Source organism: Herpailurus yagouaroundi, unplaced genomic scaffold, assembly GCF_014898765.1.
Source record: "Herpailurus yagouaroundi ecotype Mexico unplaced genomic scaffold, PumYag 67556, whole genome shotgun sequence".
In the NCBI taxonomy this organism is placed as follows: Eukaryota; Metazoa; Chordata; class Mammalia; order Carnivora; family Felidae; genus Herpailurus; species Herpailurus yagouaroundi.
Window position 1 is genome coordinate 2,357,576 of NW_024420362.1, and position 15,050 is coordinate 2,372,625.

At 38.0% G+C, this 15,050-nt stretch overlaps 1 protein-coding gene across 3 annotated transcripts in view; it reads right to left on the reverse strand.

Annotated features, from left to right (window-relative positions):
* The window catches only part of DIAPH2 (diaphanous related formin 2), a 1,032,498-nt gene that overhangs the window by 250,186 nt on the left and 767,262 nt on the right, over positions 1-15,050 (reverse strand). The window lies entirely within an intron of this gene.

The following is a 15,050-nucleotide window of genomic DNA, read 5'->3' on the forward strand; positions in this document are numbered from 1 at the left end:
TTTTATTAAGAAAGGGTGCTGGATTTTGTCAAAGGCCTTTTCTGCATCGATTGACAGGATCATATGGTTTTTCTCTTTTTTTTTTGTTAATGTGATGTATCACGTTGATTGATTTGCGAATGTTGAACCAGCCCTGCATCCCAGGAATGAATCCCACTTGATCATGGTGAATAATTCTTTTTATATGCCGTTGAATTCGATTTGCTAGTATCTTATTGAGAATTTTGGCATCCATATTCATCAGGGATATTGGCCTGTAGTTCTCTTTTTTTACTGGGTCTCTGTCTGGTTTAGGAATCAAAGTAATACTGGCTTCATAGAATGAGTCTGGAAGTTTTCCTTCCCTTTCTATTTCTTGGAATAGCTTGAGAAGGATAGGTATTATCTCTGCTTTAAACGTCTGGTAGAACTCCCCTGCGAAGCCATCTGGTCCTGGACTCTTATTTGTTGGGAGATTTTTGATAACCGATTCAATTTCTTCGCTGGTTATGGGTCTGTTCAAGCTTTCTATTTCCTCCTGGTTGAGTTTTGGAAGAGTGTGGGTGTTCAGGAATTTGTCCATTTCTTCCAGGTTGTCCAATTTGTTGGCATATAATTTTTCATAGTATTCCCTGATAATTGTTTGCATCTCTGAGGGATTGGTTGTAATAATTCCATTTTCATTCATGATTTTATCTATTTGGGTCATCTCCCTTTTCTTTTTGAGAAGCCTGGCTAGAGGTTTGTCAATTTTGTTTATTTTTTCAAAAAACCAACTCTTGGTTTCGTTGATCTGCTCTACAGTTTTTTTAGATTCTATATTGTTTATTTCTGCTCTGATCTTTATTATTTCTCTTCTTCTGCTGGGTTTAGGCTGCCTTTGCTGTTCTGCTTCTATTTCCTTTAGGTGTGCTGTTAGATTTTGTATTTGGGATTTTTCTTGTTTCTTGAGATAGGCCTGGATTGCAATGTATTTTCCTCTCAAGACTGCCTTCGCTGCGTCCCAAAGCGTTTGGATTGTTGTATTTTCATTTTCGTTTGTTTCCATATATTTCTTAATTTCTTCTCGAATTGCCTGGTTGACCCACTCATTCGTTAGTAGGTTGTTCTTTAACCTCCATGCTTTTGGAGGTTTTCCAGACTTTTTTCTGTGGTTGATTTCAAGCTTCATAGCATTGTGGTCTAAAAGTATGCATGGTATAATTTCAATTCTTGTAAACTTATGAAGGGCTGTTTTGTGACCCAGTATATGATCTATCTTGGAGAATGTTCCATGTGCACTCGAGAAGAAAGTATATTCTGTTGCTTTGGGATGCAGAGTTCTAAATATATCTGTCAAGTCCATCTGATCCAATGTCTCATTCAGGGCCCTTGTTTCTTTATTGACCGTGTGTCTAGATGATCTATCCATTTCTGTAAGTGGGGTGTTAATGTCCCCTGCAATGACCACATTCTTATCAATAAGGTTGCTTATGTTTATGAGTAATTGTTTTATATATTTGGGCGCTGCGGTATTCGGCGCATAGACATTTATAATTATTAGCTCTTCCTGATGGATAGACCCTGTAATTATTATATAATGCCCTTCTTCATCTCTTGTTACAGGCTTTAATTTCAAGTCTAGTTTGTCTGATATAAATATGGCTACTGCAGCTTTCTTTTGGCTTCCAGTAGCATGATAAATAGTTCTCCATCCCCTCACTCTCAATCTAAAGGTGTCCTCAGGTCTAATATGAGTCTCTTGTAGACAGCAAATAGATGGGTCTTCTTTTTTTATCCATTCTGATACCCTATGTCTTTTGGTTGGCGCATTTAATCCATTTACATTCAGTGTTATTATAGAAAGATATGGGTTTAGAGTCATTGTGATGTCTGTATGTTTTATGCTTGTAGTGATGTCTCTGGTACTTTGTCTCACAGGGTCCCCCTTAGGATCTCTTGTAGGGCTGGTTTAGTGGTGACAAATTCCTTCAGTTTTTGTTTGTTTGGGAAGACCTTTATCTCTCCTTCTATTCTAAATGACAGGCTTGCTGGATAAAGGATTCTCGGCTGCATATTTTTTCTGTCTAGCACACTGAAAATCTCGTGCCACCTCTTTCTGGCCTGCCAAGTTTCAAAAGAGAGATCAGTCACGAGTCTTATAGGTCTCCCTTTATATGTGAGGGCACGTTTACCCCTTACTGCTTTCAGAATTTTCTCTTTATCCTTGTATTTTGCCAGTTTCACTATGATATGTCGTGCAGAAGATCGATTCAAGTTACGTCTGAAGGGAGTTCTCTGTGCCTCTTGGATTTCAATGCCTTTTTCCTTCCCCAGTTCAGGGAAGTTCTCAGCTATTATTTCTTCAAGTACCCCTTCAGCACCTTTCCCTCTCTCTTCCTCCTCTGGGATACCAATGATGCGTATATTATTTCTTTTTAGTGTATCACTTAGTTCTCTAATTTTCCCCTCATACTCCTGGATTTTTTTCTCTCTCTTTTTCTCAGCTTCCTCTTTTTCCATAACTTTATCTTCTAGTTCACCTATTCTCTCCTCTGCCTCTTCAAGCCAAGCCGTGGTGGTTTCCATTTTGTTTTGCATTTCATTTAAAGCGTTTTTCAGCTCCTCGTGACTGTTCCTTAGTCCCTTGATCTCTGTAGCAAGAGATTCTCTGCTGTCAGCTATACTGTTTTCAAGCCCAGCGATTAATTTTATGACTATTATTCTAAATTCACTTTCTGTTATATTATTTAAATCCTTTTTGATCAGCTCATTAGCTGTTGTTATTTCCTGGAGATTCTTCTGAGGGGAATTCTTCCGCTTGGTCATTTTGGATAGTCCCTGGCGTGGTGAGGACCTGCAGGGCACTTCCCCTGTGCTGTGGTGTATAACTGGAGTTGGTGGGCGGAGCCGCAGTCAGACCTGATGTCTGCCCCCAGCCCACTGCTGGGGCCACAGTCAGACTGGTGCGTGCCTTCTCTTCCCCTCTCCTAGGGGCGGGATTCACTGTGGGGTGGGGTGGCCTGTCTGGGCTACTTGCACACTGCCAGGCTTGTGATGCTGGGGATCTGGCGTCTTAGCTGGGGTGGGTAGGCCAGGTGCACAGGGGCAGGAGGGGCAGGCTTAGCTTGCTTCTCCTTAGGTGATCCACTTCAGGAGGGGCCCTGTGGCAGCAGGAGGGAGTCAGATCCGCTGCCGGAGGTTTGGCTCCGCAGAAGCGCAGAGTTGGGTGTTTGCGCAGAGCGAGCAAGTTCCCTGGCAGGAACTGGTTCTCTTTGGGATTTTGGCTGGGGGATGGGCAGGGAAGATGGCGCTGGCAAGCGCCTTTGTTCCCCACCAAACTGAGCTCTGTGGTCCGGGGGCTCAGCAGCTTTCCTTCCCTTTGTCCTCCAGCCTTCCCGCTTTCTGAGCAGAGCTGTTAACTTATGACCTCCCAGCCGCTAAGTCGCGCTTGCTGTCGGAACACAGTCCGTCAGGCCCCTCCGCTTTTTGCAAGCCAGACTCGGGGGCTCTGCTTGGCCGGTGAGCCGCCCCTCCGCCCCGGCTCCCTCCCGCCAGTCCGTGGAGCGCGCGCACTGCCTCGCCGCCCTTCCTACCCTCTTCCGTGGGCCTCTCGTCTGCGCTTGGCTCCGGCGACTCCGTTCTGCTAATCCTCTGGTGGTTTTCTGGGTTATTTAGGCAGGTGTAGGTGGAATCTAAGTGATCAGCAGGACGCGCGGTGAGCCCAGTGTCCTCCTACGCCGCCATCTTCCTTTCTCCTCCCACAATTTCTTTATCCATTCATCCGTTGATGGACATTTAGGCTCTTTCCATAATTTGGCTATTGTTGAAAGTGCTGCTATAAGCATTGGGGTACAAGTGCCCCTATGCATCAGCACTCCTACACCCCTTGGGTAAATTCCTAGCAGTGCTGTTGCTGGGTCATAGGGTAGATCTATTTTTAATTTTTTGAGGAACCTCCACACTGTTTTCCACAGCGGCTGCACTAGTTTGCATTACCACCAACAGTGCAAGACGGTTCCGGTTTCTCCACATCCTCTCCAGCATCTATGAAAACTGGTTCAGAAAATTCCAAGGGACTCAAATGCCTGCTTCATTCATGTGAGGCCTATGTTAAGCAAGCATCTTCCAATCTTGTGATACTTCAAAACAAAACCACCACCATCAAAACCATTTCTTGCTTCCATCGTCCTCAAAGGCTTATTAACCCACTGCTAACTGCAAAAGCACTTTGCAAGCACTGTGATCTGAATGAAAGCTAAAAGTATATTTGAGAGATGGAGAAGTGGAATAATTATGAAGGGAAATGGATCTTGGAATGAGATAAACCTGGTTTCAATTCCAAGCTCCCATTACTTATGCTAAAAGCTATGTGTCATTGATTAAGTTAGTTACTTCATCTCTTTGAGCTTTAGTTTCCACTAAATACAGACAGTTTCCCATATCTGTAGAATGGAGATACTACTACTCAAATTACTTTGAGTACTTGGGTGTTAAATAGATTAAGGGAAATAATGTTTATATAAAACACTGAAGACAATGCCTGGTGTAGAAGAAATGCTCTATACATGGTGGCATTTATTATTAATAGAAACATCTGAAAGTTTGAAAAGTAAGAATCTGGCCATTAAGACACAAATGACCACATATGTTTGATCTATGACTAGAAATGTAGCATATTTTGATAGTTTACCCTCATAAGCATACTGGATATGATTTTTTAACTATAATATATTATTGGCATTTAAGGTAATTTAAAAATCCATATATCACTATCACTTGGCATTTATTAAAATATAAATTTATTCTTTTCTCCTTTAGGTTTGTTATCACCCTAGGAACTTGCGTGAATATACTTGGAAAGGCTTGTAATTCATTACCATATTGAAAGCTGTATGAAACTAGAGTCACATAACCTTAAAAAAGGTACATTAGAAATGTCTTGGTGAAGAAATTGGTAACTCTGGTGCCAGAGGCATACTGTGATCACACTGCTGAGTATTTCTCTATTCCTCAGGGATGTTAGGATCCACACACGATACTAAATCAAATAATTTGGCAACAATATAAAGAAACCTGGTATGTATTATATTGAAAATCTTTTCATATACTAAACATGAGCCACTAAGGTATTATTTTTAATGAAAACTCAACGAAACAGGTGAAATTCTCTCCACATTTTCTATCTTGAACTGTCCTAGCATCTGATTCTATCTTGGCTTTAATTCAACTGTGCTTTTCCTTCTTTCTGTTTCCTGCTAACCCTTTCAGAATTTTAAACTGTTTCTCTTAATTGCCTCTTTCTAAAATAACATAGAGTACTTAAAATTTAAATTAAAGATTCACTGACATAGATACTGTAAATTTCTATCTTTCTTAGATAAATATAATTCTGACTTTATTTTTTCATGCATCTTATTGATAGTATTTCCAAAACATTCCTGCCCAGAATAAAAATAATGAGAAAGAAGCCTATTTATTTTGTTCCTCTGAAATCAGGAACCATAATCCAAACATTCTAAGAATAGCATACCCCTGTAAACATAGGATGGCCTTTAGGAACTGAGAAATCTGGCTTAAATCCTAGCTAATGACTATCACACTTTATCCCTTAGGGCCATTTACTTAACTGCACTAAGTCCCCTTTCCTGATCTGTGAAATACCTGTACTTCATAGTGTTGGTTTGCAATTTAATGAGAAATTGCATATAAAGCCATTAAGTACTGTGCCTTGCACATAGAAAGTGGTCAGTGAATAGTGGTGATTATTATATTATTCCACACTGGGCAATACCAATGTCCTATGCAATTCAGGATCTGTACTCTGTTTCTTCCAACACAGGAACATGTCCATATATGTGTAGACTGGGGAGAAGGAAGCATTCTTTTTGATAGGGAAATCTTCCAATACCAGGTAAAAATAGGAAGAAATGAAACATACACACTCACAAACTTTGAACAAACAGGATTTGCCTTCTTGAGTCATGAGAAAAAAAGATTTAGATAGAATGAACAGGAAGTTTTGGGGAAAATTTTTTATGTTACTATACCATACTTGACAAATCTAAGAAACAAAAACATCACAGAATGTTTTGCTAGGTGTACTAATAACGAAATTCACACATCATCTTAAGGTTAAACACATCTTATGGGACTGTGGCATAAACTGAGGAGTAAAGTTTTCTAAAAGAAGGCAATGGACTTATTTTTGGTGTTATTGTTTTTGTTTTTTAACATCTGTAGTTCTGACATCAGTCTGAGAAAATGAAGCATTCATATACTCTAAGAAAAGGCCATTTGGCTTAGAAATTAGAAGTTTGCTCTTATTTCTCTATGAATATTTATCTCAGAATGTGGTATTCACTTGATCTGCCTAAAGGTTTATGGAAAGGTCAGGTGAATTAGCCTACACTCAGTCCTCTACCATAATCCTTGCTAAACTTTCTTATACTTTTACCGTCTTTACCCATAAGAGGCTGCTAGCCCTGATGGAAAATCATCTGCTGGATGATTCCAAATATAAGATAAGAAGAATGATATGACCTTTTTGCATTTGTGGGGGTGGGGGTGGGGGGAGGGTGGTTCTCATTTAATTCCAGGCATAACAGGAGGCAAAATAGGTAGAGATGGAAAGGCTGTTTTAGACTAGTGAACCAGAGTTATGGCAGCAATGTCCTTTCCCTGTCCCAGAGACGTCCTGGGCATGACAATGAAAAGGAAATATGATTCTGCATATGAGACCTTTTCATCACCGTATAAAAGAAATTTCCCTAAAAAAATTCTACTTCCTTCTCTTCTACTTTGCTTCATATAGATACCTACATGTTCTTTCCTTGAATTGTTTTGGCTACCAGTGATACTTTTGCAACTTTCTGTGCTTACCTACAACCAATGACAACAGTTGTTGGGAAAAACAAATCCCAAATGTGTGTTACCACTAAGTAATGTGTAACTTGGTCCAAAGTCCCTAATTGTTAGCACAACTGGGAGAAAGTCCTAAAGAATACCAAAGGTACTAGCAAATCAGGTCTCACATACTTTTCCAGATCTTTCTCATTTCCATTTTAGAATAAGCATGTCAGGTTACAAATGGAAAGTTAAAATGTGACCCAAAATTAAATTTTCAGCATTGAACAAAGAACTGAACAATTACATTATGAGAGAAAAAAAACACCCACAATAAGATGGCAGCAATGACTCATTAGGTTTTTCAACTGCAGCTGGGGACAATTTAAGGCTTTCCATTAAAGAAAAGAACCCTATTCTTTAATTAACATCAAATAACATTAGATATTCCTTTCCTATAGTTTCATTGTGTTTAAAGGGCATATTGGATTGAAGGAGTCATGCTCAGGGCAAAGAATTTCCAGCTACAGAAACTATACTCTGACAGTCAATAGCTCTGAAGACTTTATCAGCAATGTAATACAGGTAAATATTTTCTTTCCCAAAGATCTCTTATGCAAGATCTCATGAATACTTCATCAACCAATCAATTACATTTGTAACTGAGAAGTGTAACTTTCTTTTTCACTAGGGTAATTGAAAGCTTGATTAGCTTGCTCAAATACTTAGGTTTCTCAGTAACAGGCACTGAACAAATGTATTCATACTGTAGTTAGATGGAGGTTAAAGTAGTGCTTATTAACCTATGTAAATACGGTATGAATCACAGATGTATAGACCATAGGTAACCTGCTAAACCAAGTCAAACAAAATAGACATTTTCTGCCTTTTTAGGTTATGTTAGGAGACATTATTATGAGATATTATGTTCCTTCCTTCCTATAGACCAGTGTGTTTTCTCTCCATCTCCTTTGTAGATGATACTTCCCTTTCCCATCCTTTAATTTTCCCTTTCCCCTAAAGCTCTATTCTTATATCTTTCCCCCTCTTCCATCCACTACCTGTCAGTCAGAGAATTCATCTATTCCTACTCAGAGGTGAAGAAAAACAGCCCTTCCAATAGCCTATAAGGCCTTACATGATTTAGCCCCCTGCTACCTCTCTGACCTCATCTTCTCCTGGGTCCTTCTATTCCAGCCCATGTCTCCTTCCCTCAGCACCTTTACACTTGTGATCCCTCTGCTCTCAGCACCATCAAGTATCTGCTTAAATGTCTCATTAGTAAGGCCTCCCCTGATCACCTTACATAAAATGACCCCTAATACACTTCCTAGCTCCCTCTTCCCTACTGTAGTCTTCATAACATAAAAGGTCAAAACCTAGTTAAACTTTTGATACTCTCCATATTTTCTAAGAATTAGTAGCTGGAGCCAGTCTGTTTACATAATAATAGTTTCCAGCCTGGGAACTTTCAAAACATTAAATTACTAAGAACATCTTTACACATAGTTCTCTACCCACCTCGTTATTTCTTTACTGGGGAGAATCTTAGTGACCTTGAAATAAGCATTATCTACCTTCAAGCGGTGGTTTTCTTCCCAATCAAGCATAGGTTATGGTTCACTGACCTTTACATTTATTTTCTTAAAAATGCCAGTGTTTAGTGTTTCTGAGGTCTGATATCCATGACATTTGTCACACTGACACAGCTCAACACTCTGCAGTGAAAATTCACTTGTGTAGAGATTAATATTTACACAGAACCTTCAAAGTTAAAAGAAAAGAAGTGTTATAATTTTAAAAATGAGATCTTTGTTTTGAATAAGATATCTGCAGGATCCACAAGCATTAGTAATACACAGGTTTTCCAGTGATCTTTCAGTTTAAGACAAAACCATCTCAGGTTCCGGTGGAAGGTTTACATGAAAAGTTCCTTTAGTTTATTTGTATAAATGACTTCCTTTTGGCAGAGGAGAGACTCAGAAGAAACTGATATGCTGCAGGTGAGGGAGCCAGTTAAATGAATTCTACTACATGTTCACTGAAGTAGTCTTCCTGTATTCAGCACAACCAGCTTACTGTTGAGCCTCCTTAGGAAACAAATAAAAAATTAATGTATCTTTCCAATGCTGTATATATCTGGAGGTTTGACAGATGAACAGATCGTTGCACACCAGTGCAGCTGTGAAGAATATCTCATGGGTAAATTATTAAAAATGAGAAGAAAGAAAAAAAGACTGTTATGTGCAAATCTCCTTGGATATTAAACTTGCAGTTGGTTACAAAGCGGTCATGCACCGATAATGAAGGCTGGCTGTGATCCCCAAGGCCTTCTTTTAAAATTTGCCTTCCAACTGCAAAACCATGTGATCTGAAGTTGGAGGGAAAACTGCCTCTCCTGTCACAGTCCATTAGAATGCAGAACTCTGATTAGCTAGAAGTTAATCTACAATCTATAGCATGGAAAAGGTTTTCAAATGCTGCAGGTTTCCACAGACACATTTTTTCTTAGTAGGTATTTAAGTATCCCCCTTTTCCATCTAGGAAAGAAAAACAATTGAATTGACATGTTTCTATGGACTTCTACTTAATTAAAATCTGCAAAGCACTTTGAGCAGCTATATGAAGTTAATTTCTAGCTTTTTAAAAAAATTTTATTTTGAACCAAATAACAAACTGAAATTTTAAGGTCACTGATAGAATATTTTAATGGGAGGACATCTTGGGGAGGCATGGGTGTGGGGTATGTTACAGGGCTAAGGGCTGAGTTTACTGCCTTATTTATTACTGTCACCATCTTAGAAGATGGAAGAGGCAGCACAATCAATAAGGTTTTCATAAGACCAATTTGGGAGGGTTGAAAAGCACCTTGGAGACTTAGATAAGAATATCAAATTACCTTGACAAGTAGAAATATAGACTCAGAACAGGAAGGGCCCTGAAGAAATGCTTGCTGTAGTCTTCTGCTTGTGAATAGGGTTCCATGACCTCCCTCAGGAATCTGTCCTGATACTTAATCACTTCTAAAAGAAAATACTTCCTTATGTCTAACTAAAAGCTGTCAGTTTCTTAAGCCCTTATCTTGTCTATTGGCTGCTGAGAAATAGAAACCTAGTCAATATCTTCCTTAAAAAATGCTTATGGAGGTATAAGTTTTCCACAGGAACCACTACAGTGACTGAATTCCATAAAAGTGAGGCTAATCCTCAAATCCAAAACAGGGGAGTTTTTCAGCTTGTAGGGTAAAGGGTGGGGGGAGATAGGGGTCAGAGAGTCCCTCGGGAAAATTTTTTTTACTCCAAATTAAGCCATTCAATACAATTTCTAGAGAATAACAACTCTCTCATAGAGATCTTTCTATAAATTCAATGATGTTTATGTTTTCCTGTGAGTCTTCTCTACTGGTGGGACATTATTTTGTAAATTGCAGCCTCCTCCAACCTCATATACCCTTACAAAAAATAGACTAAACTGGAAACAATACCCTACGAGATAGGGCTAACCAATATCTTACATAAAAATATTCCCAGTTTCCCATGCCTCAATTTTCCTAACATATCATAGCATTTGTTTTGTAACATTTTAAGGTGCAATTATAAACTTATAAGATTGGTTCCAATAGATCTGTTGAAACTATGAATACTGTTATTCAGATAGCCACCTTGGGAAGCCATAAACTTATTTTCGTAAGAGCCATTACTTTGTGATTATACTTCCTCCTTCAGAATTGACCTCCAAGGGGCACCTGGGTGGCTCAGTTGGTTAAGCATCTGACTCTTGATTTCAGCTAAGGTCATGATCTCCAAGAGATTAAGCCCTGAGTTGGGGCTCCACACTGGGCATGGAACCTTCTTGAGATTCTCTCTTCCTCTGCCCCTCCCCCCACTAGCATTCTCCACCCCCTCTCAAAACAAAAAAGAAAAAGAAAAGAAAAAGAATTGAACTCTGAATCAAATGAATCAGTGTCATTATTTTATGTTAATAATAATTTTGACCAGAGATTTTGTTACCCATTTCAATCATATATCTTATTCATAAAACTTGGTTCAATGTAATTTTTGGCTGTTTGCAAAATGCAAACCCTCAAATTGCACGGATATAGTAACCCCGAAAAGATCTAAAGCATAGGCTATATAACCCTTAGGGAAAAACCAAAATAGGCATTTTCAAAAATATTTAGGGCAATATCATTATCTTTCAATTAAGATAATGAAGAGGGTAAAAGTCCTTTGACTCTACACATTTCTGGTTTTTCTTAAAAAAAAAAAAAAAATAGCCACACCTCATATACTGATGGTTAATGGTTAGTACCCTTCCACTAAGAATCAAAAATCTTTTTCTAATGAACTTGTGTATGTTCTTGTTTCTATGCTACCTGGATGATGCCTTTAATTATTTTATATTTTACTAAATCCTAACTGAACTGGATCCTATTTCTGAAGGAACATACGCATCCAAAAATAAATTATATGCATGGTGCTCCTGGCACTTAGGAGTCATCCAAAGAAGCACACATTCTCCAGTGTTAGTGTTAGTCCTCTTTTAGCTAATGTCTAAGACTCACTCACCTGGAACACTGTCTTACTATCATTTGAAATAGTACTCTAGAATCTAAAGTCTAGATCCTATTTTTTTTTTTACCAGCCAAAATTGAGAATGAATGTCACAACAGAGGGAATCAAAATCTTAGCAAATAATAGAGATTTCTTTCTCTTGGACTATAAAGTAACAGGTTCTTTCACAGAAGTAAATTAAAATGGTTTTGCTCAATTTACTCTTCACAAAGCTATCTTGATTGCCATCAGAACTCTTAGGCTTTTCTAAGTAGAAAGTGATTGTTTGATGAGTTGTCCTACTTTCCAAAATATTGATATCCTTCCAGTAATTATGGGGTAGCACCTTTCCCTTTATTAATGTTGTCTAAACAGTCAGGGTAATTTTCATATGTAGAGAAATATATATAACTCTAAACAACAAGTACAATCCAAGCAATACAAATAAAAAAGGGAGCACTGATGAGACACGGAAAGAATGACAACATAGCCCTTAGAGGTTACAACAGTCCTGAAGTTAACTTGATACTTCCATGCTATGTTATTGGTAAAGAACATGTCATTTTCATTAATTAGAAGAAAAACTGGGGCACTTGACTGGCTCCTTTGCAAGAGCATGTGACTCTTGATCTTGGGTTGTGAGTTCAAGCCCCACACGAGGTGTAAAGATTACTTAAATAAAACTTAAAAAAAATAAACCTCTCCTTCTTCATATTATATTGGAGACCTGAAACCTGCCTTACTAACCATCACTACAAGGTGCACTCATTCTTTCTTGTATATAATGTTAATGTATCTGTTAAATATTTAACATGCATTCAGATATCCATATATTTCTCTTGTTCACGTTTGTTTCAGTTTTGGCTTAGTTTAATAGTGTCTGAAAAAGCAGGCATTGTGTTGGTTTCACTTGCTTAAGGTGTGATGTTATATTTAGATAAGCACTCTTAAGTATAAGGTAAATAGAGCACCTAATACAAAGTAGGAGTGCAATAACTATTTCTTAATTAATGAAGACAGTGATGATTAATTTAGTGTAAATACTAGCTTAGCACATGTGATAACAATGTTCTTACTTGGGTTTATCCTTTTTGACAGTTTGGCCTTTTTTTAAAGGGTTGTGCTTAATTTATGGGCAGAACAGCTCTAAGGGCAGAGACAGATTCACCATGAAGCTAATGAAGCAAAAGCAATCAGGACTTCTCACTTGCATGGGAGGGGTGCTGGCAATATGTTTACCTGGAAATGTATTTTTGTAAAATTTGTAGAAGAAAGTTATTTTTTATATTCTTTTCCTGAAATGATTTCTCCTAAACTGTATAAGCACAGGCCTCACACATCTGGTTCTTCCTCTGTTTAAGGGATATATAAAAAACTGAAAAGATGTCTGATGAAGAATAAGAGAAGTGCTAAAAGTTTGGTAAATGCCACACCACAAACACAAGATGGATAATTTAGCTCAGGGAAAATAGGATTAAGGATGTAACTATATCCATGGACATGAACTGGGTATTTACTGAAAGGACAAAACTTATTAGGTATCTTTCACATTTTCAGGAGTCAGAATGATAGGGCCTGAATTCTTTTCTAAGAAACTGATAATTAGAACGAACTTCACAGGAAGGATGGCAAAACAGTAGAATGAAGTAAAGTTATAAACCTTCTTTCCCTATCAGCTTATTTGAAAGACTAGCTAGTTAGGTGATAAAGGGGTTGGAAAACATGCCAGAAGCCCATAGGGAATTCCTCTGTTTCTTTCTAGGGTTTTTTGAATCCATAGGTGTACTTGTCTGAGTCATTAGTTTATAAAACATGAAAAATAAAATGAATATACAATGTCATTACTGTCTGTGACACCATGAATCTGGGGTTCATATAGCCATAAAGAATTGATCTGTGAAAATATCTGAGAACGATATTATAGTGTGATCATTTCAAAACTGGGTTTGGACGGAATAGACATTGGAACCAGATATTACTGAAGATCCTCTTTTCAAAACTAGAAATAATAAGGACACTGTTATATAGTGATTGCATTCTGGGAAACAAGCCATTCTGTGTGCATATGAGCACTGCAGCTATATTCCACAGTGTAAAACACATCTCAATTGTGATTCTATTCTTGGTCATGATCTAGATTTGGTTAAATATCACTGCTTACTTACTGATGACAATGTCCTTTTCCTACTATACTAATATTCTACTGACCTCTTCTTTATCTCCTTCCGTAGTATGCCATTATTTATAGAGGATTTTTCTTGATAAAAGGTGGAGTCTTGATAAGAGGAGTCTTCTTTGATAAAAATTCAAAGACAAATGAGATACATTTACTCCAGTGGAACTCGCAGCATAAAGAAAAGGGCAAGTCTGCATATCACCAATTATAATGAGTTGGGTGTTACAATGCCACATTAACAACATGATATGAACATAGGGAGAAATTAATTCTTCTTGGAGTTGGGGAAGAGATACTAGTAAAGATGTAATGGAGAAACAGCCATTGAATAGAGTCTTGGAAGATGAACATGATTTCATCAGTGGAAGGGAAACTGTGAGCATTGCAAAGGAAAAGGATAATGGAGGGCTTCTTAAGACTTTACTGTCACCTATGGTAGGCCATTACAGATTTCTGAGAAGATGAGTGTCCCAATGAGACCTATGTTTTACAAAGAAATATTTGGCAGTGGTAAAAAGTTTGGGAGGGTGGTTAAGACTGAAGTTAGGATGACTAAAAATATTATTGCTGTAGTTCAGGGGAGATACAATAAATACCAAAACTAGAGCAGTTAAAGTGAGGATGATTCAGGCAGAATTGAAATGAACTGGGTATTGAACAGATGTGAATAGTGAGGGAAAAGGTAACAAGTCATTCCATTAATCAAAACAGAGAATATGGAAAGAAGTTGGGGAAAAAATGTAATGAATTATATTCTGAATATTCTGAATTGGAGACACCTGTGGGAAAATCTAGTTAGAGGCATGTAACAGACAATAAACTTGAGTCTAGAACTGAAGAATAAGATTGCAACTCAGAAAAGAGTATAAACCATGAGAATAGATATGAACTGCACTGGAAAAATTATGTAGGACCAACGGTAGACCCTTAGTAATGCTCATAATTAACATTGACAGATAGGGATCTAAAGAAATAGACTGAGGAGATATTTCTATTAAAAATAAAAACCAAAATCCTGCCCATGTTATGACAAAATATTTTCCCACTAATGAGGCTGTATGTGTATTGCACTATATGATAGAGTACGGGAAGATTGTAAAGCATATATTGTGTAGTTAATATAATATATGCACTAAGTGTCTTTTGTCTCCAGGGATGCATAAGTGGGATCAGGACTATTGGTTAAGCATGACCTAGGTCTCATACACTAAGCCTGGGGTTAACTCCTGCAGTCATCCTGCCTGGCATGCAAGATGCGTGGAGTAATTCTGCCTCAGGGGCAATATATAAAGAATTAATGACACCCAGAAAGGAAAGGGAAAATCAACAGCCAAGTTGACACCACATCTCTTCCAATTAAATTCCTGACTCCCATCTTCTCAAAAGCTCTCCCCTCATAAGGAGGGACTGCATTTGAAAGTTAAAACACAAGAGACTATATCTGTTTTGTATGATCTCCCTATCAGAATCTCACCTTAACATCATTCTTTGTATGTTCCACATTAAGGATCTGCATG